Here is a 24720-nt window from a genome sequence, read left to right as displayed (position 1 = left end):
TTTAACTGGACAAATTATAGAGATATTTGGTCCTACATGATGATCCACTGGATCATCGAAAAAAGCAAGAGAGTTCCAGAAAAACATCTATTTCTGCTTTATTGACTATGCCAAAGCCTTTGACTGTGTGGATCACAATAAACTGTGGAAAATTCTAAAAGAGATGGGAATACCAGACCACCTGACCTGCCTCTTGAGAAACCTATATGCAGGTCAGGAAGCAACAGTTAGAACTGGACATGGAACAACAGACTGGTTCCAAATAGGAAAAGAAGTACTTCAAGGCTGTATATTGTCACCCTGCTTATTTAACTTATATGCAGAGCACATCATGAGAAATGCTGGGCTGGAAGAAGCACAAGCTGGAATCAAGATTGCCAGGAGAAATATCAATAACCTCAGATATGCAGATGGCACCACCCTTATGGCAGAAAGTGAAGAGGAACTCAAAAGCCTCTTGAAGAAAGTGAAAGAAGAGAGTGAAAAAGTTGGCTTAAAGCTCAACATTCAAAAAACTAAGATCATGGCATCTGGTCCCATCACTTCATGGGAAATAGATGGGGAAACAGTGTCAGACTTTATTTTTCTGGGCTCCAAAATCACTGCAGATGGTGATTGCAGCCATGAAATTAAAAGACGCTTACTCCTTGGAAGGAAAGTTATGACCAACCTAGATAGCATATTGAAAAGCAGAGACATTACTTTGCCAAAAAAGGTCCATCTAGTCAAGGCTATGGTTTTTCCTGTGGTCATGTATGGATGTGAGAGTTGGACTGTGAAGAAAGCTGAGCATCGAAGAATTGATGCTTTTGAACTGTGGTGTTGGAGAAGACTCTTGAGAGTCCCTTGGACTGCAAGGAGGTCTAACCAGTCCATCCTAAAGGAGATCAGCTCTGGATTTCTTTGGAAGGAATGATGCTAAAGCTGAAACTCCAATACTTGGGCCACCTCATGCAAACAGTTGACTCATTGGAAAGGACTGATGCTGGGAGGGATTGGGGGCAGGAGGAGAAGGGGACGACAGAGGATGAGATGGCTGAGTGGCATCACCGACTTGATGGACGTGAGTCTGAGTGAACTCTGGGAGTTGGTGATGGACAGGGAGGCCTGGTGTGCTGCAATTCATGGGGTCGAAAAGAGTCGGACACGACTGAGCGACTGAACTGAACTGAGGTACAAAGCTGACTTGTTCTCTCTGGTAATTCTGTCTTTAATCTCAACTGAAATTGTATCTGGTAAAGCCTATACTGGCCTTTCCTCTGGGTACCAGGAAAGCATTGAACAGGCTCTGATGCTGTAGCCTCTTATTTATCAGATTATCTCCCATTGCCATCCTTAGATTACATTTGAAGTCTTGAAAAGTTTTTGCCTGGCACATAGTGGCTGTATAAACATTCCTTGAATACAAAAATTATCTCTTTTTTACTTTGTAAGATAATTTATTTTCATTTGTGTGTCGAGTTTCCAAATTCTATACCACTTGTTTTAAAATAAAGTAATGCAATTGAAAGGATTTCTGTGGTTAAAATTTTGGGGAAGCTTGGAGTAAGATCAAGTTTATTTACTGAATCATTTGAGAGAACTAGCTTGTTTGAAGTCAAAACAATCAAAATAACATATTTTGGCAATGCCCAGAGTGTGATTTACTTTATTCCCTAAAAACTGGTGTTAATTGCCACTGACCATCGTAATTCACTATGTCTTGAATAAGCTAATTAAAACCAGATGATCTTAGTTTGCCTATTTCAGAGACTTAAAGAATTTTCAGATAAGTCTGCCAAAGAAAGTTAAAGCCGTATAAGCTTCAGTCAGTTCAGTCCAGTCGCTCAGTCGTATAAGCTTAGAATTCAATATATGACCTAGATTTAGTAGACCATATAATAAACATATTTTTAGGGGTTATCTAATTATGTTTTTTTTCAGATTTCTAATTTATTTTATAATTTCTAAATGGCAGTAATAGTACATATACATGATATAATAATACATATTGAATGGTATATCATTTTCCAGTCTGATATTCACAAGGTTGGTGATGGACAGGGAAGCCTGGTGTGCTGTATTCCATGGGGTTGCAAAGAGCTGGACACAACTGAGCAACCGAGCTGATTCACAAGGTGCTGGTTCCTGGCATTTTATGTGAAATGAAGATGGATAATATGTGGAAAATTTGTCTGGGTGCCCTCTCAAGGGGTCATGAATCTTAGCAGGAAGATCCAGAAAACCCACAAAATCCACAAGATCATTTCCACTTCAGATTCCAACTGCAAATTCTCAGTCTCTCATACTTCTGACCGACGAGCTATAAATTAGAGTTTCCCACAATCCCTTCCTCAGGTTCAATTAGCTGCTAGCACGACTCACAGAACTCAGGAACACACTTCACTTATGTTTACTGGTTTATTAGAAAAGGTATTATAAAGATAGAAATGAACAGCCAGGGGACGAGGCACCCAGGGCACAATTCAGAGGGTCCTGAGTGCAGGAGCTTCTGTCTCCTTAGAGGTGGGGCGTGCCCCCTTCTGGCATACAGATGTGTTCACCAGCCAAGACGCTCTCCAAACCCCGTCATTTAAGAGTTCCATGACATAAACACGATTGATTAAATAACAGGAGGTTATTATATAACCTACATAATAGGTGGTTAACTTAATCTCCAGACCCTCCCCTTCCGGGAGACTGGGAAAGCAGAGCTAAAATTTCTAAGCTTCTAATCAAGGCTTGGGCTTTCTGATGACATAACACCATCCTGAAGGTATCTAGGGATCCCTAAGAGTCACCTCATTAGAACAAAAGAAGCTTTTTTTTTTTTTTTCCTCACCCTTATCACTCAGGAAAATCCAAGGGTTTTAGGAGCTTTGTGCCAGGGATGTGAGCCAAAGACCAAACATGTGCCTAGGATACCACAAGAAGGTATGGCAGCTACTACTTAAAAAAAAAAAAAAGAATTGATTGTTGATATTGGCAAACACTCTAGAATTGGTGGTCGGAAGTTAAGGACTTGTACTAAGAAGGTAGATATGGCAATGGGAAAGAGAGAAGCAACGTGAGAAACCCTGACAAGATAGAATCAATAGAACTTTAGATAACCTGTTGAATATTGGGGATGGAGGGGGAGGAGGGCTCAAAGATGGCTCTTAAGTGTGAGTCTATATTGCTGGGAAGATATTGATGCCACTTACTGAGAGGTAAAACTAGAGAAGACTTGCTTGGGAAGAAGTTCAATCTTGTGTATGAGGAGTTTCAAATACCAGTAAAAAAAAAAATCCATGTGCCACAACTTCCCATTTCTGCAGGTGGGTTCTTATCTTCCTGTGCCCCTCGATGCAACTTTAAAAGACTTTCTTTTCTTTCTGTTTTACTCTGTTCTGTCTGAAATATTCCTCTTCAAATTTTGAAAATAGTAAGTAGCTTAGCCACGTCCTTTAATATGCTCGATTTTTCTCAAGTAGCCAACCATCTCTAACCTTTGTTGGAAATTTTGAAAGAAGTCAATAGAAAGTTGGCCATCTGTAATGGGGAGGAGAAGAGTGGGAGGGAGAGTTTTTGAGATAGACTTGGCCACCAGGTAACTTCTGTACAATCTCAGACATACTGTGTGTCAATGAACTCCGAGTCTAACGATCAGCACTGGCTTCAACTTTGCTGGACATTTTCCAGTGCTTTTAAAGGAGTCTTGATAGATGTGGAATGAAAGATGATTCTCTCTTTCCATGTCAGAAGTTCTTTTATCCATTCTCTCTTGCTATAAAAATCAGAATCAGTAAATCATGGATGTCTGAGATGGAATGGTTGGCCTGCTCCTATCATAGCTATCTGATTTAGAGTACTGTCTGAAGACACTCTAAATAATTGCCTCTGCTTGATAGCTACTTTTGCCTCACATATGACGACAAGTATTGTCTTTGTTATAGGCGTAATTTCATTTAAGCAACAATTTTAGGAGGATGAGATATTGTCCTGCACACCTCCATCATCAGTGTCAAACATACAAACAGAGTCTCCATCTCAGGACAGAGAGTGACACTGTCATTCTCAAACATTTTGCATACCCTGCTTTATAGGCTTTTCACTGAATCCTATCTCTCACTGGAGCTTAAGCCCTCCGTTCACTAGTTTTACCACAGCTGAAAATTTTCTCAATGCAGTCAGGTTCCACCTGTCAACCACATTCTCCCTTCTGTCATCACTGATTCACAAATCTGTGAACAGACATTCCGTATCAGACCACAAGATGAGTCTTCCAGTGACTGGGGCTTGAAGACTCAGCAAAGGTCGTCTTTCAGCTTATCTACATACGATGATGAAACTGTACGGTGCTGTCCCGTTAGCGGCTTTACCCCTTAACCTCAGATACCATCCCCAGACTCTTTTAGTGCCTCTCCAGAAGAGTAACCAAAGAAATGATACCATTAATTCTTCAAGGTCTTTGGCTTTTCAGAGCTGTTTCTCTCAGATTCAGCCTTTGGGTTCATAAAATATTCAGACATAAATCACTTACTTCTTTCTCGAGGACATTACACAAGTTTGATCATTGGTTTAAGTCATTTCCTTTACATTGACCTGAGGTACCTTGGATCCTGTTGAACCAGCATCAGAAACAGTTTGAGCTCTTGCTTTTTAAATCATGGTTTCTGCAGAACTTGCAATCAAACTTTCAAAAAATTCCAAAACAAGAATGGGCTTTGAGATCAGTTGGGATGTCAAGGGTTGTGCGAGCCAGAACTTTTCAGTAAAAAACACAATGCTTGTTTCCTGTGAGCAGATGAAAAGAATATTATCTTTCAGTTTTATGTATTTCCTTTAAAAATACAAACTGTTGTGATAAGATTGGGACCAGCAGATGATGACATTGGATTTGGAGCTCTGCTTGGTGCCCAGAATGAACCATCCGTTCAGAAAGAGAAGAGAATTACAGAGGCCATGGGCTTTTCAAGGAACACCTTGTTCTGTAGAAACCTCTCTGGTACATTCCATTTGTTTTAATGAGTTCTGTTTATGGCAAAATGCTAAATGTGTATTCTATAAAATGAAATTTAATGCTGCATAAGCCTGTAAGATTCTAAGATAAAATTCCAGATAGGGTGAGAGACAAGCTCTGTCGTAGCACAGTTCAAAGAGATTTTGCTTGTGCAGCTCCAGGATACTTCCCCAGGATGCGGCGGACCGCTTTATCGAAAGCGGCACGGCGCAACGTTCTGTATAGAGCTCACATTGCCTTCCCATCCCACCTTCTCTCCAGGAACTCTGTCAAAATTTTCACAGAACTTACTTGGATGTGATGTCACCTTTCCTTCTAACAATTTAGGGTAATCAATAGACACTGTAGACAATTCGCACTAATTCACTCACTCACCCTTTTATTCATTAGCTTGATAAAAAGGCATTCCATGCCTACTATGTTCACTATGTTTCATTAATTTTATGGAACATTTATCCTGTGCCTCATACTGGACATGAAAAGATACACATAAGCTTGGGCTTGCTTCCAAAGTGGATATAGTCTCATTAGGCCAAAAAATGAGTGTTATTAAGACAATTATTAAAATGAAAGAAGCTAGATGTCTTAATTAATTTAAGATAAGGTTTACTATTATTTATTTAGAGACTACCAGCTACCAGACACTGAGAAAAGCACCTTATTTTACTTTATAAAATGTTATTATTTTTTGTGGAGTATAATTGCCTTACAATGTTGTGTTAATTTCTGTTGTACAACAAAGTGAATCAGCTGTATGTAGACATATATCCTTTACCTTGCGACATGCTTCCCACACACCCCCTCATTTTAAATCTAAATTACCTCATTTAATTCTAATAAATCCCTAAGTGGTGAGTGTTAACTCCAATTTGTAAATGATAAAACAGGTTTAAAGATATTGATTACCATCTCATCACTTGATGACCACCAAACACCTCGCATTTTACCATTTTTCCAGTTAAAATACTTTTGGTTTAAAGTAGACCGGATAAAAGTATCTTAAATCGTAAGTGTATTAAATTAAGTCATAAAAAGCAGTCTGGAGGGAAGCAGTTCCAGGGCTGGTTATGTTTCCAGCTTCACAGATGAGTGTTCCATTTCTCCATATTCTCTTGACTTGCATATCAGGGTTACAAGATGGTCAGCACAGCTTCAAGCATCCTACCTTTACATGATAAAATCCAAGAAAGGAAAGGACAGAGAGATTGTTCTGGCTTCTCTTTTTTATCAGAGAGAGCAATATTTCTCATCAGCCCTGCATTGGATTCTCTCTTACATTTTGTTGGCAAAAGCTGGTCTCACACCCACTCCTAAACAAATCACAGGCCAGGAGTATGAGATGACAGGGGTTGGCCAAGATCCATTATGATTCATCCCCTTGAAGATGGGTGTAATTTTGCCTTTTACCTGAATAAAATCAGGTAAGGGAAGGGAAAAGGGGACAACCTGTAAGATCTCCCTTATATATTAAAATGCTCAAAGATCCCAGGTAATAAGGAATTTTCTAACTTGCCGTTAGACACATCATCCTCCGCAAGATTTTTAACCGAGATAGAAATTTTGAATGCAACACTAACCTAAGCATGTGAAACTGAAGCATGGTAAGACTACAGGACATCTTGGTAGAGTTGTGCCTGGTGGGCCAAATGTAAATGCACTAACACCAAATTTAGCCTGAGAATGGGGCCAGCCATTAAAAGGAAGAAAATAGCGCACTATACCATGAAACAAGACCATGTAGACTAATCACATTCTTGTTTTAAAACAATTTATATCACTGAGACAAAGATTTTTAAGTCAAATGTCTTTCAGCACCTTTCCTTTAAAATTTATTCAGAATAATGAGTCTGATCAACTCAGATTTCTTGATGTACATATTACCTGTTTAAAAAAAAAATCTTTGCAACACATTTAAAAAAAAGTCTTAGGTTTAAAATGTCAGACTGAAGAAACATCTATTTAAGCCGTGAGTGCATGCTCAGTCATGTCCAACTCTTTGCAACCCCATGGCTCCTCTGTCCCTGGGATTCTCCAGGCAAGAATACGAGAGTGAGTTGCCATTTCCTTCCCCAGGGGATCTTCCCAACCCAGGGGTCAAATCCATTTCCTGCATCTCCTACATTGGCAAGCAGATTCTTTGCCACTGAGCCACCTGGGAAGTCCCTAGTGTGTGTGTGTGTGTGTGTGTGTGTGTGTGTGTGTTAGCTGCTCAGTCATGTCTGACTCTTTGAGACCCCATGGAGAGTAGTCCACCAGGCTCCTCCATCCATGGGACTCTCCAGGCAAGAATACTGGAAGGGGTTGCCATTCCCTTCTCCAGGGGATCTTCCTGACCCAGGGATTGAACCTGGATCTCCTGCATTTCAGTCAGATTCTTTACTATCTGAGCTACCAGGGAAGCCCCAAGAAGATTGGACTGGGTAGCCATATCCTTCTCCAGAGGATCTTCCCAACCCAGGGCTCAAACCTGGGTCTCCTACACTACAGACAAATTCTTTACCATCTGAGCCACGAGGGAAGCCTCTTAAATTCAGCTACATACAACAAATATGTTAAGCCATGAAACATGTTTTATAATACAATGCAGGAGACTCTGGTTCCACTCCTGGGTGGGGAAGATCCACTGGAGAAGGGATAGACTACCCACTTCAGCATTTTGGGGCTTCTCTGATGGCTCAGATGGTTAAAAAAAAAATCTGCCTGCAATGGAGGAGCCTGGGTTTGATCCCAGGGTTAGGAAGATCCCCTGGAGAAAGGCAGGGCTACCCACTCCACTATTCTGCCCAAAATGCTATACCTTCACTCTTATGTAATCCCAGTAAAACCAGAATGAAGAAGTTTTCAAATAAATAACCCCATGAGGAAGAGGGGAAAGAGAAAAGGTGCTTTGTTTTGTTTTGTTTTGAGATAAATATTCCAAAATATTGTAAATTGGAAAGCAAATGCATTAAAGATGCATTACAAATGTGGGTCTTTAAAGCAGTAGAAGTTGAGAAACAAGGTGATTTACTCTACAGAATGCTCAAAAGCATCATGTAAATTAATGGAATTAGGTCTGACTGGGGCCGGGGCAGTTACATCACTTAAATAAAGAAGATTATGTGGAAATGATCTAGAATCCAGTTCTAGTCTTAATCCCTAGGCACCTGCTCCTGTGCTACCATAGCAGATGACTGCAGATTTATTGATGGGAGATATCAGCACAGTTGAAGTTCTAGGTACTCTGTGAAAATGAGATGAATTTATATTCATTGATTACTAACTGCAGAGACTGTGCTCTCTAGTCCCATTCCCCAGCTCAGCTCCCAATACCTGAAAGTCAGAGTCCTGCCTTTAAAAAGATTAGAAGACTTGGAGAAGGCAATGGCACACCACTCCAGTACTCTTGCCTGGAGAATCCTATGGATGGAGGAGCCTGGTGGGCTGTGGTCCACGTGGTCGCTAGAAGTCAGACACAACTGAGCGACTTCACTTTCACTTTTCACTTTCATGCACTGGAGAAGGAAATGGCAACCTGCACTGGAGAAGGAAATGGCAACCCACTCCGGTGTTCTTGCCTGGAGAATCCCAGGGACGGGGGAGCCTGGTGCGCTGCCGTCTATGGGGCCGCACAGAGTCGGACACGACTGAAGCGACTTAGCAGCAGCAGCAGCTGAGGAACCTAACTACCCAAGATGAAAGATGTACAGATTCTGACTTTGACAATGCCTTGACAATTGGTTCACTCAGATCGCCATGTATATAGCATGTAAGCTATATGTATACATTTGGAGTTTCCAGTCAACTTTTTGGTCCGTTATTATTAATTATGAGCAGACAGTTAAGGCTCACAAAACATCTGAAAACTACTGCTTTTCCAGTAGTCATGTATGGATGTGAGAGCTGGACCATAAAAAGACAGAGTGTTGAAGAATTGATGCTTTTGAACTGTGGGGTGGGAGAAGACTCTTGAGAGTCCCTTGGACAGCAAGATCAAACCAGTCCATCCTAAAGGAAATCAGTCCTGAATATTCATTGGAAGGACTGATGCTGAAGCTGAAGCTCCAATACTTTGGCCACCTGATATGAAGAACCAACTCATTAAGGCCTTGGTGCTGGAAAAGATTGAAGGCAGGAGGAGAAGGGGACAATAGAGGATGAGATGGTTGGATGGCATCACCCACTCGATGGACATGAGTTTGAGTAAGCTCCGGGAGATGGTGAAGGACAGGGAAGCCTGGCATGCTGCAGTCCATGGGGTTGCAAAGAGCTGGACTCGGCTGAACAACAAACAGCAACAAAAAAGTAACAATAAGCAAACAAATAGAGGTTAAAAATAGGAAACAAAAGATAAGAAAATCAAAAGACAAGTTCAGGAGGTTCACACCAAAATAACAAAAATTCCAGAAAAACCAATAGAAAGAGAGAGGAGGCATATATCAATGAAATGATCCAAGAAAATTTCCCCAAACCAAAATATTTTCCATTTTGAAAAGGCTCATGAAGGTCTAACACAATAGGTGAAAATAAAGACACATAAAAACCCATTACCATTAAATTTTTTAAAATACTGAAGACCAAAAATGTACCTACATTTTTTCAGGTTGGAGGGAAAAAAACAGGGCTTTGGCTACATATATAGGATTAGGTATTAGAATATACTAGAATGTCTAACCAGAACAATTAAACAAGAAATTTTAAAAATTAGAATGATTTTGAAATATCAACAGCAATATTAGAATTTAGAATTCAATGGAGAACTACCTTCAAAATTCTGAAGGAAAATTATTTCCAAAGAATTCTATTACTTGCAAGCTATCACTCAAGGAAGAAAATAAAATAGACACATACTTGCAATATCTCATGAAATTTTTCTCCCATTACCTTTTACATGAAGTTACAAAATAACATGCCTTTCCAAAATGAAGAATCAGCTGAAAAATAGAAATACAATAGACAAAAGAAACAAGTGGAGGTAAAGAGAATTCCCCAGAACATTGACAAAGGAAATCTCGGCTGAATCACGTTAGAGACTGTTTTAGAAAAGTGCAGAGGACTATATGTAGAGCTGTCTTACCCTCCAGAGTGAACAGGTAACCACAGGGAGTCCCTGGAACCATCATCTCTTTTGGTGAGTCTGCAGTGATAGAAAGATGGTGCCATGTAGAAATATCCATCTACTCTTCAGGGTTCATGAAAGCCTCGTGTCTCTCTTTTACTTTTTTGGGGGGCGGGCAGGGAATTCATATTTATTTTTACTCAACTAAACAAAAGCTTATCACTGTAAGGAAAGAAAAGGAAAATATGCTAGAATAAGAATTTTCCTATAAATACGTATGTGATTGCAAATATGTATAAACTTGCATTCAGTTCAGTTCAGTTCAGTTGCTCAGTCACGTCCGACTCTTTGCGACCCCATGAATCGCAGCACGCCAGGCCTCCCTGTCCATCACCAACTCCCGGACTTCACTCAAACTCACGTCCATCGAGTCAGTGATGCCATCCAGCCATCTCATCCTCTGTCGTCCCCTTCTCCTCCTGCCCCCAACCCCTTCCAGCATCAGAGTCTTTTCCAATGAGTCAACTCTTTGCATTAGGTGGCCAAAGTACTGGAGTTTCAGCTTTAGCATCATTCCTTCCAAAGAAATCCCAGGGCTGATCTCCTTCAGAATGGACTGGTTAGATCTCCTTGCAGTCCAAGGGACTCTCAAGAGTCTTCTCCAACACCACAGTTCAAAAGCATCAATTCTTTGGCTCTCAGCTTTCTTCATAGTCCAACTCTCACATCCGTACATGACCACTGGATTAACTTGGATAACACTTGCATTAGTTATTTTAAACTGTAAAACATAAAAATTATTTCCACTGAAGTTAAGATCAGAGCAAGGATGCATATATCATTACAGTTTTCAACCTTGTTCTGGAGGTGTTGGTCATCACCACAAGGCAAAACATATAAATGATATCTAAAAACTAAAGTGGAAGAAACAGTATTTTTTCTCTGAAGATGACAATTATCTTCCTAGCAAATGAGAAATAGTCTTCTAAAAAATTATTGGAATAATGAGAGTTCAGTTAAGTAGCCAAATACAAGATCATCCACAATAAAAATGGCTTTCCTAAATACCAACAAACATCAGTTGGAAAAAAATAATGAGGGATTAAAGTATCCCAAACATAATTGCTGTCAAAAAAAAATAAAGAAAATATGGAATATATAGGAATGAACAAAAATTTGCAAGATCTTTGTTAAGAAAATTATAAAACTTCTTTGAAGACATAAAGATAACCTAATAAATAGCAAAATAATCATCTTGAAAAGAAAGACTCAGTATTGGAAAATATGAGTTCTTCTGGAAGTAACCAGTACAACCAAGTAATGAAAATAAAAATTCAAATAGAATTTGCCATGGCATATGAAAAGGCAGTAATAACTAATACTCATTTTTTATAAGATGAGGAAAATTGACATACACTACCAGATAACTAAATAGGACTTTTCTTTAAGAGCATTAAAAACTGTGTACATTCCCTAGGGCTGCCATAGAGTACCAGAAACTGGGTGACATGAAAAAAAACAGAAATTTACTCTCCCACAGTTGTGTGGGAAGTCCATTTGCCTTCTCTGAAGGGTCAAGCTTCTGGACACTCATGGCATTTTCCCCAACTTGCAGATCAGTTCAGTTCAGTCGCTCAGTCGTGTCTGACTCTTTGTGACCCCATGGACTACACCACACCAGGCTTCCCTGTCCATCACCAGCTCCAGCAGTTTACTTAAACTCATGTCCATCGTGTCGGTGATGTCATTCAACCATCTCATCCTCTGTCGCCCCCTTCTCTTCCTGCCTTCAATCTTTCCCAACATCAGGGTCTTTTCAAATGAGTCAGTTCTTCACATCAGGTGGCCAAAGTATTGGAGTTTCAGCTTCATCATCAGTCCTTCCAATGAATATTTAGGACTGATTTCCTTTAGGATGGACTGGTTGGATCTCCTTGCCGATACATTACTCCAAACACTGACTCAGAAGTCCATGGTATTCTTGGTGTCCCATCACACATCTTCCCTCTGCATGGCTCTGCTCATCTGCTTTCAAAGATATCATCTTGTTGAATTAAGTGCCCATCCTATATGCAGTATGACCTCTTCTGAACTAACTACATCTGTAAAAGCATGGTTTCCAAATAGATTCACATTCTGAGGTTCAGGTAAGGACATAAATTTTGGGAGACAATATTCAACCCAATAGGATAACTAAAACATTGCTATTTTTAGGAAACTGCATACTAATACAAAATAGATTAATAGAACAAAATAAATAATTCAGAAATAGACCCATATATATTTTAAAATTAAAGACTATCAAAAGAAAACAGATTGGTAATTGGCTATTCATTTCAGAAAAAAAGAAGGTACATTTAGAAGATTTCTTTCAAATATACATAGAAACAAGTTTTATATAAACCAAAGAGCTAGATTTTAAAAACAAAACCATAAAATATTAGGAAGTTAATGTAAGCAATTCATATAAAGAAAAGTCTAGGGAGAAAAGTCAGTCACTTTTGTGATGTCTTTAAGAGACAGATACAAATCTATAGCCCCAGAGTATAACATAGTAAGTTACAATTTATGAAACCCTTTAATTAGAGGGTCACTCATTTGGGGCTCAAATCATTAAGAAAACTCCTTTTAATGGGTAAAATACCCTTGAGAAAGATAACCTATCATTTCACAGCCTGTTATCAATTATCCAAAAACTGAGAGCGGGAAGAAGAGCATGCATGTGGGTATTGGAGACAAATTTCAACTACTTCTGCTATGGTTACCCTTGCCTTCCTTGTTTTTAATGTAATATTTATTTATTTATTTGGCTGTGCTGGGTCTTAGTTGCAGCATACGGGATCTAATTCCCTAACCCAGGCCCTCTGCACTGGGAGCACAGAGTCTTAGCCCTTGGGCCACCAGGGAAGTCCCCTGCCTTCCATTTTGATGCAAATGAGTATCAAATAATAATATAAGTAATAATAACCATGGCTTTGTACTGTTTGCATGCCTTAGCTCATTTAATACATCCCACATTCTTAGGAGGTAAGCATTATTTATTCCAATTTTAGGTCTGAAAACACTGAGGATCAGCGGTTAAAAAAAAGAAGATTGTCTTTCCCTGTGTACCCTCCCTATATACTCTGGAGGCCCCCAGCTGGCAGGGATCTTACTGTGGTTTTGGAGCACCTGACTGTCCAGGTACACTAAACTCTGCCTGAATGCAGAAGCCAAGTCTTATTCCTTTCTACACCCAGAATACCTAGCTAGATACTCAAATCCTAGTGGCTACTCAATAACTGATACAATTAGGGGATGGCTAGATGGGCTTCCCTGGTGGCTCAGCTGGTAAAGAATCTGCCTGCAATGTGGGAGACCTGGGTTCAATCCCTGGGTTGGGAAGATGCCCTGAAGAAGGGAAAGGCTCCCACTTCAGTATTATTTCATGGAGAATTCCATGGACCGTATAGTCCCTGGGGTCGCGAGGAGTCGGACACAACTGAACGACTTTCATTACATTATTAGATGGAAGCAGAAGAACTGAAAAGAAAGGCTGGTTGCAAGTCAGCCAAAGTTGATGGTGATTAAAATGCAGCTTCATCCGAGTGTTCATTCTTATATTTTGTACTTAGTGAGAGACAAACATCCCGAAGAAACTGCCCAGATTTGAAGCTTGTTTCCACTTCATGCTGTGTGACCTTGGGCAAGTGACTCAACTTGTATAAACCTGTTTCCTTTTCTGTAAAATGGAGATAACAGTAGTATCTGCCTTCTGTATTACCGAGAGGGCTAAATAAGTAAAGCTTTTAGCATGCTGAGCCTACCAAGCCTATTTTACTGTTCTGGTAATTACAGCATCAGGCCAGCTTTCTCCAATAGTATCCTTACGTGGTCAAGTTGTTGCCTCTTTCCTTTTCTGTAACTAAAGGGCGCTCCCGTGAAACCCTTCTTCATCCATACTGAAAGTCAGTTTAAATTCAAGTGAAGATGAAACGATGGAATCTGTTGGTGATCGAGTTAAGCTGACGTTTCAGAATAGCAGATGCTGTAACTTGTGACCCCACAGCAGCACTTGCCTGTTCTTATTTCCCACCTGCTAAATCTGAGCCTCACTGTGGAAGATGCTGGAATGCAGCAGTAGCTTTGTAAGTAAACAAAGGAACCTCTGCTGAACAGACTCGACGATGTCAGACTTGACAGAAACTTTAGTAAGGAATAAACAAAAATCACCTGTAGATCAGTATTAACTGTTTACTTTCTGTTATATATTGTAATGTAGATCCTGCCTTTTCTCTCATTGCTAAATCGCTTCAGTCGTGTCCGACTCTTTGTGACCCCAGGGACTGCAGCGCACCAGGCGCCTCTGTCAACAGGATTCTCCAGGCAAGAACACTGCAGTGGGTTGCCATGCCCTCCTCCAGGAGATCTTCCCAACCCAGGGTTCGAACTCACCTCTCTAAGTCTCCTGCGTTGGCAGGCGGGTTCTCTGCCATTAGCACACTTGGGAAGCTCTCAGATGGCACTAGATACAATTAAATCCTCTCATTATTGTCTTTTTACTTTAAGCATTCTTCAAAAATACGATCTTTGGAAAAGCTCAGGGTGGTCTATTATATGACTTGCTAGAAATTATTTATCTATTTCAAATTTATTGACTATTTTGGTGATCTTTAATTTTTTGCTCTCTTAGATAATGTTATGATGGTTGTCCCTGTACATACAGTTTTTGTGTGTAGTTCTGATTTTTTTCTTAATTTAAGTTCATAATACAATAAAAATAGATATTTGCAATAAAAATATTATTTCAGAATTTAAACAAGATCTGAGGAAATGTCTAAAAGAATATGTCAAAATATTTCATGAGTCTTCCAAACATACCAAAATTACTATCAGGTCAGATCAGTTGCTCAGTTGTGTCCGACTCTTTGTGACCCCATGAATCGCGGCACGCCAGGCCTCCCTGTCCATCACCAACTCCCGGACTTCACTCAAACTCACGTCCATCGAGTCGGTGATGCCATCCGGCCATCTCATCCTCTGTCGTCCCCTTCTCCTCCTGCCCCCAATCCCTCCCAGCATCAGAGTCTTTTCCAATGAGTCAACTCTTCGCATGAGGTGGCCAAAGTACTGGAGTTTCAGCTTTAGCATCATTCCTTCCAAAGAAATCCCAGGGCTGATCTCCTTTAGAATGGACTGGTTGGATCTCCTTGCAGTCCAAGGGACTCTCAAGAGTCTTCTCCAACACCACACTTCAAAAGCATCAATTCTTTGGCGCTCAGCCTTCTTCACAGTCCAACTTTCACATCCATACATGACCACAGGAAAAACCATAGCCTTGACTAGACGAACCTTTGTTGGCAAAGTAATGCCTCTGCTTTTGAATATGCTATCTCGGTTGGTCATAACTTTCCTTCCAAGGAGTAAGCGTCTTTTAATTTCATGGCTGCAGTCACCATATACCACCCACAAAAATGTTGCAACTATTATGACAGCTGAGAAGAGATATTCATTATTTTTCACAATCTTTATGACTGGCCATAACAGATGTCAGCTTCAGTGAAGCATTACAGCTAGCCAGGTGACCAACAGCCCTCACCACATCTATAGCTAGCTTTGTTAATTTATTTTCTACATAATCAAAGTAGAGGGCTTCCCTGGTGGCTCAGATGGTAAAGAATCCACCTGCAATGCAAGAGACCTGGATTTGATCCCTGGGTCGGGAAGATCCCCTGGAGAAAGGAATGGCAACCCACTCCAGCATTCTTGCCTGGAGAAGTCCATGGACAGAGGAGCCTGGCAGGCTACGGTCCATGGTGTTGCAAAGAGTCGGACATGACTGAGGAACTAACCCACTACTTGGTTTTATCCAATTCAGCAGTCAGGTTGTTCTTACAAATTCTCAGAATCTTGATTATTTCTAGCATACAGCTTCCAAAGACAGCTAGACCACTGTGAATCAACACTGATATCATGCATATGGCAACTTCCTACATGGCAGGAACTCAAGACCTCAGGCGGAGTGTGTTACGACTTTTATATTAAACCTCCCCCAGGTTTATTCCCAGTGCCCCGAGGATTTGCCAAAGCAGTAATAACCACTCAAAAGAGATTAGTCCCAATGGTACTGGTGGATAGCTTATCACAGAAGGTGGTTACTCAAAGTCTAATGCTGTTTTGAGGAAATTGCTAGTCTCTCATATTTCCTGTTCCTCAAATTTCCTTTTATTCCTTGAATCTTTTGCTCATTTTTAAGTATATGCTTTATTTCCTTAAGATTTTCTTATTTCACTTTTTATTCTACAATTAGGGATCTCAAATAGTTATCTTTTAGTCAAATTTGCAATATGTTCAGAGCCCTTTGCCACCATATATTTTAGTTATTTATGATAAATAATTAAATTATATTACATATTAATATTTATCATATTAACTATATACATTAGCATCTATTCTTTTAATTGCTACTGTCCTACATTTCAAGTTTATCATTCTTTACATCATCTAGAAGAATATTTGGAAAATTCACATTGTCAAAGTTTTAGTAGATATAAGCTCTGATCACACAGCATCACTCTGGTGAGATGAGATCATGAAAGGAATGCTAACATTGAATCAGTCTGCATCATATGCCAGCTTATATATACTTTTCCATATTAGCAAAAAACGTATTACCATGATTAAATGTGAAACTCTCTTCTTAACCAAACCATACTCTTTATCCCCTCTGTCATCTTCAAAGATTACAATAGATTCTCTATAAAATAATGAAAAGCAAACAACAGTTCCAACTGGTAAAGGGATACTTACATATGCTGTCTTTGTTGTTATTTATTGTCTTAGCAATTTATGTACAAATCTGAAGAGGGAATTTCCTTGGATGTCAGAACAGTCAGGTAGGAAATGTTAACCAGTAAATAAACAAGAGTTACCAGCGGGAATGCAGGAAATATGTCCTTTAGAATTGTCTTTCTGGGTTTCTTGAGCTCCCCTGAATAGACGTAAAAGAGCAAAATCACAACAGGTAAATCTTACATCTTAAATTTATGTTTAAAATTGTTCAAGTGTTGGGCTGCATTCTTCCTATTCACCCTGGCCACACACACACACACACACTAATATGCACAAACACCCACAATAGTAACTGCTACACACTCCCACTCCCTTCAAAGCTTGCTGCTGAGTGAACAAAGGTGAGGAATGCAGACATTTCCCCCATACATGGTAAAATTTCTGAATTAAAGGCACAAGAATGAAAATGGAAGCTGAGCCCATATGACCCTGTGGGTTCAGAGTCCGCCTGTGTCTTCAGGCTTCTCTGCTGGGTACTGGGCGCTGAGTTTGAGTAGTGGGAATACAATGGTAAGCAAAAACAAACAGGAAGCTCAACCTCTCCTGGTTCCTGTTCCTCATTTTTTCCCAAATTTCCTTTTATTCCTTGGATGTCACTCATTTTAAAACATATGTTCAATACCTTAAGATTATGAGAAGAGGAGCTATGATTAACTCGATAATCACATGAAGAAAAGTTAAAACAGTGACTGTGATAAGGGTCCGTATAAAAGAGAAAGGGCTGTGAAAACACATGATAACTGATGGTCCCTTTTGCTATTTGCGTCACAGGCACACCAGCTTTCTTTCAGTTCCTCAGAAATGTTCTCCCTGTTGCCCTCAGCCCATTCTCTCATTGCCTTTTCTGGTTGCCTAATTGACATTAACCCTTCCTCCAGCAATCACAGTTTCTTCGGGGAAAACAGGAGCTGACACCCTCCTTGTTGTTGTTCAGTCTCTCAGTCATGTCTAACTCTGAGACCCCATGGACTGCAGCACCCCAGGCTTCCCTGTCCTTCACTGTCTTTGGAGTTTGCTCAAACTCATGTCCATTGAGTCTCATTCTCTGTTGCCTCATTCTCTTCCTGCCCTCAGTCTTTCCCAGCATCAGACTCTCTTCCAATGAGTCGGCTCCTCACATCAGGTGGCCAAAGTATTGGAGCTTCAGCTTCAGCATCAGTCCTTCCAATGAATATTCAGGGTTGATTTCCTTTAGGATTGACTGGTTTGATCTCCTTGCAGTCCAAGGGACTCTCAAGAGTCTCCTCCAGCCCCACATTCAAAGAAACCAATTCTTCAGCCCTCAGCCTTCATTATGGTTCAACCCTCACCACATCCATCCATGACAACTGGAAAACCCATAGCTTTGACTAGACAGACCTTTGTCAGAAAGTGATGTCTCTGCTTTTTAAAACACTGTCTAGGTTTGTCATGGCTTTTCTTCCAAGGAGCAAGCGTCTCTTAATTTCATGTCTGCAGTCACCATCTGCAGTGCTTTTGGAGCCCAAGAAAAGAAAGTCTGTCACTGTTTCAATTTTTTCTCTATTTGCCATGATGCCATGATCTTAGTTTTCCAAAGGCTGAGTTTTAAAAAAGCCAGCTTTTCACTCTCCTCTTTCACCTTCATCAGTAGGTTCTTTGGTTCCTCTTTGGTTTCTGCCGTTAGGGTGGTACCATCTGCATATCCGAGGTTACTGATACTTCTGGCAGTCTTGATTCCAGCTTGTGCTTCATCGGGCCCAGGATTTTGCATGATGTACTCTGCATATAAGTTAAATAAGCAGGGTGACAATAAACAGCCTTGATGTACTCCTTTTCCAATTTTGTCCAATTTTGTCCATTGTTCCATGTCCAGTTCTAACTGTTGCTTCTTAAACTGTGTCTCAGGAGGCAGGTAGAGTGATCTGGTATTCCCATCTCTTTAAGAATTTTCCACAGTTTGTTGTGATCCACACAAAGACTTTAGCAGAGTCAATGAAGCAGAAGTAGGTTTTTTTTTTTTCTGGAATTCTTTTGCTTTTTCTCTGATCCAGTGGATGATTCTTCTGCCTTTTCTAAATCTAGGTTGTACATCTGGAAGTTCTCAGTTCACACACTGTTGAAACCTACCTCAAAGTGAACCTACTTTGAGCATTACTTTGCTAGCATGTGAAATGATGCAATTGTGTGGTAGTTTGAACATTCTTTGGCATTGCCATTCTTTGGGATTGGAATGAAAACTGACCTTTTCCAGTCCTGTTGCCACTGCTGAGTTTTCCAAATTTGCTGGTATATTGAGTGCAGCACTTTAACAACATCATTTTTTAGGATTTGAAATAGCTCAGCTGGAATTCCATCACCTCTGCTAGCTTTGTTCGTAGTAATGCTTCCTAAGCCCCACTTGACTTCACACTGCAAGATGTCCGGCTCTAGGTGAGTGACCACACCATCACAGTTATCTGGGTCATTAAGATGTTTTTTGTACAGTTCTTCTGTGTATTCTTGCCACCTCTTCTTGATTTCTTCTGCTTCTGTTAGGTCTTTACCATTTCTGTCCTTTATTGTGCCTATTTCATATGCATGAGTTCCTTTTGTATCTCTAATTTTCTTGAAGAGATCTCTAGTCTTTCCCATTCTATTATTTTCGTCTATTTCTTTGCACTGATCACCTAATAAGGCTTTCTTACCTCTCCTTGCTATTCTTTGGAACTCTGCATTCACATGGGTATATCTTTCCTTTTCTCTGTTGCCTCTTGTTTCTCTTTTCTCAGCTATTTGTAAGGCCTTCTCAGACAGCCATTTTGCCTTCTTGCATTTCTTCTTCTTGGGGATGGTTTTGGTCACAGCTTCCTGTACAATGCCACGAACCTCCGTCCATAGTTCGTCAGGCACTCTGTCTATCAAAACTCTCCTAGGCCAACAAAATTGTCCTGTTATACATTCTCATAGTATCTGTGAAAAGAGTAGAAGAGTCAGTCAGAAGTTCTCTTTCCCTGTGGGTTCTCATCTTTCCTTAATGCCAATCTTCAGTGCAGAAGAGATCATGATTTATTTTTATATATATAATGATTTTCCAGGATAGTCTTATTCTAAATATTATCCCGTTTATGACACCATTTTCCCCAGTCTTACCATTTTCTGAGCACTCTCCCTGACATAGACAATTGAACATTATAGCTATATGTACACTCTGTGACCCTGGGCCCTGGTAATAGGTAACAGCACCACACACAGACCTCTGACTCACTGGAAGCCTATCATTGCCAGTACACAGGATTTCTTGCAAAGATTTGAACCATATGTCAACAAAGCTGAGAGAACCAGGAAAAAAGCACTCAGTGTTTGCATAATAGGCAACTGATAATTTTAATTTTTAAATCCTAGAGCTTCCTTGATTTCTGTTGTTCCTGAAGACGGGTTGCTCAGGCCTTTCTCGAAATACAGCATTGTTCTTCCAGCCCGTTTCCTTTTGCTTGTTTTTAAGCTAATGTGTGTGAGTTTCTGTTATTTAAAGCCAAATACCTCTGACTGATAAATATTTGTCTTTTGACAGATATCAAACGCTTTCCATCTACATCCACCCAGGGGTTGAATGTACTGTCCCTGGGCTGATTGAGAGCTGAAGAGTAAAGGCTTAAAAAGCTCTCACTGAGGTGCTGCCTCACCCACTCACTCCTATGGGCTTCTGGATGATTTATTGACCATCAAGCCTTCAATTTCCTTACCTGTATATTGGGGGTAATTGGAAAATATAGAGACAATAAAATTCCCATCAAATCCCTAGCCCTTAATAAGTTATTAATAACTACAGTTATTAGTTAAAGCTTTTGAGCAAGCAAAAGGGCAACTTTTAGGATCACCTGTTCTTTCCTTTGGGCCTTTTGCTTTTTCTCATTATGTATTAGATTGTTACATCGGAGATAAGGAATATAATACAATAAAATATATAATGTAATAGTTATACAAGTGGTGAATATCCTTGGTTTTGAACTTAAAAGATGAATGTTCCTGCAGTAGGCAAAGTCAGCTGCTTATAAATTACCATTTTACTGGTAAAAGTGTTAGAATTTACTTATGCTTAAAAGTTATTAAGTAAATTAACAATCCCAGCTGCTGCTGCTAAGTCGCTTCAGTCATGTCCAATTCTGTGCAACCCCATAGACGGCAGCCCACCAGGCTCCCCTGTCCCTGGGACTCTCCAGGCAAGAACACTGGAGTGGGTTGCCATTTCCTTCCCCAATACATGAAAGTGAAAAGTGAAAGTGAAGTCACTCAGTCGTGTCCAACTCTTCACGACCCCATGGACTGCAGCCTACCAGGCTCCTCCCTCCATGGGATTTTCCAGGCAAAAGTGCTGGAGTAGGGTGCCATTGCCTTCTCCACAATCCCAGCATATACCCAAATTCCTCCAGCTTTTGTTTACTGCTCGCTGGTTTTGAAGAGTTCTGTAACAGTTGATAGGTTAGCAAATTTTGTTAATTCGTTTACAGCAGAGTCATCTAGCAATGAAACACCATTGGCAAAGAAACAAGATGGAATTGGCACAAATAGAAGCCAAAGATTTCTGTTCTTAAAAGAGAAAGAGACAATGTGAGAGAGAGAGAGGAAAAGAAAGTTTGGCTCATTACCCTCTCAAACGGCAGTGGCCCATTTAATTATAAAACACTGATCTCTCATAGTTTTCTTTTCTCAATATCTCAATTTTAAATTCAATGCTGACTGACTTACCTCTCATGCTCAAAATTCACCAATGAACTCCTGGTTAGTAAGATTGCTTCTGATCATTTCTCACACTCTTCAACTTCTGAAGCATTTCACCATATGGATTACTCTCTCCTTTGAAAACTTGGTGATTTTCTTTCTCTAGACTTCCTCTGGCTTCTTTATCAAATCCATTTTCTCCATCTACCTCCTAAAAGTTGACATTCTCCATCCTCCGTCTCCAATCCTATGCCATCTTGCTCTACCTCACTCTCGATGCTTGACCTAACAACTCTATTGATTAGCAGGCTGGTGAGGTGGAAACAATTTGGCAGTTATTTAAGATTGTGCGCCATGTCTTACACACATCTGCACACTTCTCGTCTCCACAGCTTCACTCAGATTTCTCTACTGCTGGAATTTTTGTGGGGTCCCATTAAAATTGCTAACTTTTCCTCTTGATGAGACAGCAGAAGGTGGTTTTACCTTCCACTGAATTTCCATTGTAATTGTATTGTTCCCTTACTGCCAGTTACTACATACTATCATATCATTACTTATTCACAAGTCACAGAATTATGGTGACTTTAAACAATACTGCTTATTTTTCAGATGAAGGAGGGTGAAGTGCAGAGAGTTAAAGACACTTGCCACAGCTAGGAAGTAGCGGAAGTCAGGCCGCAATCTAGGGAGAGCCTCTTCTACCACGGCAAACCTCTTTGGTGGAAAGAATGCATCTTACTCATCTTAAGGCACTAATACAGAGCTTTGAAAATCATCAGTGTTTCCAAAAATGCCTGCTGACAAGAGAGTTAATAGATGATGGACACATCAGTGACTACAGGGGGCCCTAAAATTAAGGAAAACTTTTTTCAGTAGTAGAGAGTCTGCTTCATGTTTAAATGTCCAAGAAAAACACTGATAAAAAGGTTGAAAAACACTGATAAAAAGGAGATGAGAGGAAAAGTATAGAGGTGGAGGCCAAGGGGAGAGGCTGACTTTGAAAATGGAGAGAAAACTTGTATCCTGACATTAAAGGGAAGAGTACTGATCTGACCTTAGAGCAATCAAGGAAACCTATGATTCTATTCTTTTTAAAAATACTTAAAAGCCTGAATATGCCACACCCACCTGTAACACAAGCATAGTCTGGCACTGGATTATTCTTAGATTCAGTTTCATGAAAGAGGACTATTTCCACACTCTCAGAATCCATTCATTAATAGAATAAAAACTAGATTGGCACATAAGTCCCCTATCTGTTGTCCCAGAAAAGAAAGCTGAAAAAGAGAAGTTATTCAAGAAAATAAGTACTTCAGAATAGCTGGAAAAAATTAAGAGTTGGTGATAAATGCAGAGCTGGCATATTCTGATCTGATTTGGAAAATAATAAAGAAAAAATTACTTAGTTTAAATAAGACACAAAATGTAATAAAAGATGTGCACTTCACATTGCATGCAACAAGTCATGGCTTGAGATTTGTTTTTCTCAAAATATTGTTGGTTACCTGCTGGATACATAAAGCATCTCCCACCTCAATCTGCAAAATATCCTTGGAAGATGGCTTCTGTCAACTGGGAGGCTTCTAGAAACTCAGCATTCAAAGAGTTCTGAAATAATTCTAGCTTCTTCCTCCATTTCACCGGCGACACTACTGCATTTAGGGAAATAAGGCCGAGCGTGGCCATTTTCAGCATCATGCTGGCTATCTGAAGCCAAGTCACCACTCTCACACCGCGAGAACTCAGAATTCCCAGCGCCAGACATTTCTTCAGCAGCTTTGGAGCAGAGCAGCTGGGATAAAAAGGCTGGATGCTGTACTCGGCAAGGAGCAGAGCCTGCCTGGCAGTGAGCCCTGGGCCCAGAAAGGTGGTCCAGAGATTCAGGAAAGAGATCATGTTTCCAAAACACCTCTTGAGAAAACAGTAGTGAGCTCCACTGCATGGGAAGGTCACACCTACCTCTGCTGAGTGGAGAGGGGTCATAAAGGACCACAGGGCCCAATCAACCTGGATGCTCAGGAAGAGTCCCGATTTCATGCACAAGGACTTCAACACCCTTTGAGGGCCACAAAAACGTCTGCTCCAGTTATATCAGCAATTAGAAACCTTGTGCCCAGAAACATCCAAATACTCTCTTGAGCTGTATCTTCCTCTCTTTATCCATTGTAACAGAATTCTTAAATTTTGCATAAATGACAGCTGATGACTTTTCCTGCCCATATTGGTAGAAATGATTTCATGGGTTCTCTGAAATAAAAGAGTGCTGTCCTTCTTGTTCCACCTTTGTTAAATAGAGATTGTGTTAATCATTAGCAAAATACATGTGATTCATCCACGTAAAATAATGTCAGATTACTTGAAAGGGTTTTAGTTTGACTTTTAAAAAAATTATCATCAAAATAATACATTCAGATGGAAAAAAATTTCAGTAAGATAGGTATTACAGCAAAAAGCAAGGGTTTTCTACTCTACTTCACCCCTTCCCAAACGTATTCCCAGTTTTTTCTTCTGGGAACAACCATTCAGGAGTGTTTACGCTTCTGGTTCTTCTTGGTGGCTGCTTCCACTGTTCTTCCGTGTCGGAGGAACCATCATCGTGGGATCACATCCACTCACCTAGAGCCGAACATCCTGGAATGTGAAGTCAGGTGGGCCTTAGGAAACACCATTACAAACAAAGCTAGTGGAGGTCATGGAATTCCAGTTGAGCTACTTCAAATTCTGAAAGATGATCCTGTGAAAGTGCTGCACTCAATACGTCAGCAAACTTGGAAAACTCAGCAGTGGCCAAAGGACTGGAAAAGGCCACTTTTCATTTCAATCCCAAAGTACGGTAATGCCAAAGAATGCTCAAACTACCACACAATTGCACTCATCTCACACGCTAGTAAAGTAATGCTCAAAATTCTCCAAGCCAGACTTCAGCAATACATGAACCGTGAACTTCCAGATGTTCAAGCTGGTTTTAGAAAAGGCAGAGGAACCAGAAATCAAATTGCCAACACCCAATTTAATCATCAAAAAATCAAGAGTTCCAGAAAAACATCTATTTCTGCTTTATTGACTAAGCCAAAGCCTTTGTGTGGATCACAATAAACTGTGGAAAATTCTAAAAGAGATGGGAATACCAGACCACCTGACCTGCCTCTTGAGAAACCTGTACGTAGGTCAGGAAGCAACAGTTAGAACTGGACATGGAACAACAGAC

The 24720-nt window shown here is 40.2% G+C and overlaps 1 pseudogene; it reads right to left on the bottom strand.

Moving 5' to 3' along the window:
* Positions 1-2381: 2381 nt before the first annotated feature.
* On the bottom strand, positions 2382-24184 carry LOC113904447 (annotated as a pseudogene).
* Positions 24185-24720: the final 536 nt, after the last annotated feature.

This window comes from Bos indicus x Bos taurus, chromosome 14 (genome assembly GCF_003369695.1).
Source record: "Bos indicus x Bos taurus breed Angus x Brahman F1 hybrid chromosome 14, Bos_hybrid_MaternalHap_v2.0, whole genome shotgun sequence".
Classification (NCBI taxonomy): domain Eukaryota; kingdom Metazoa; phylum Chordata; class Mammalia; order Artiodactyla; family Bovidae; genus Bos; species Bos indicus x Bos taurus.
The sequence above is the reverse complement of the archived record's forward strand: the minus strand, read 5'-3'. Positions and strand labels throughout refer to the sequence as shown.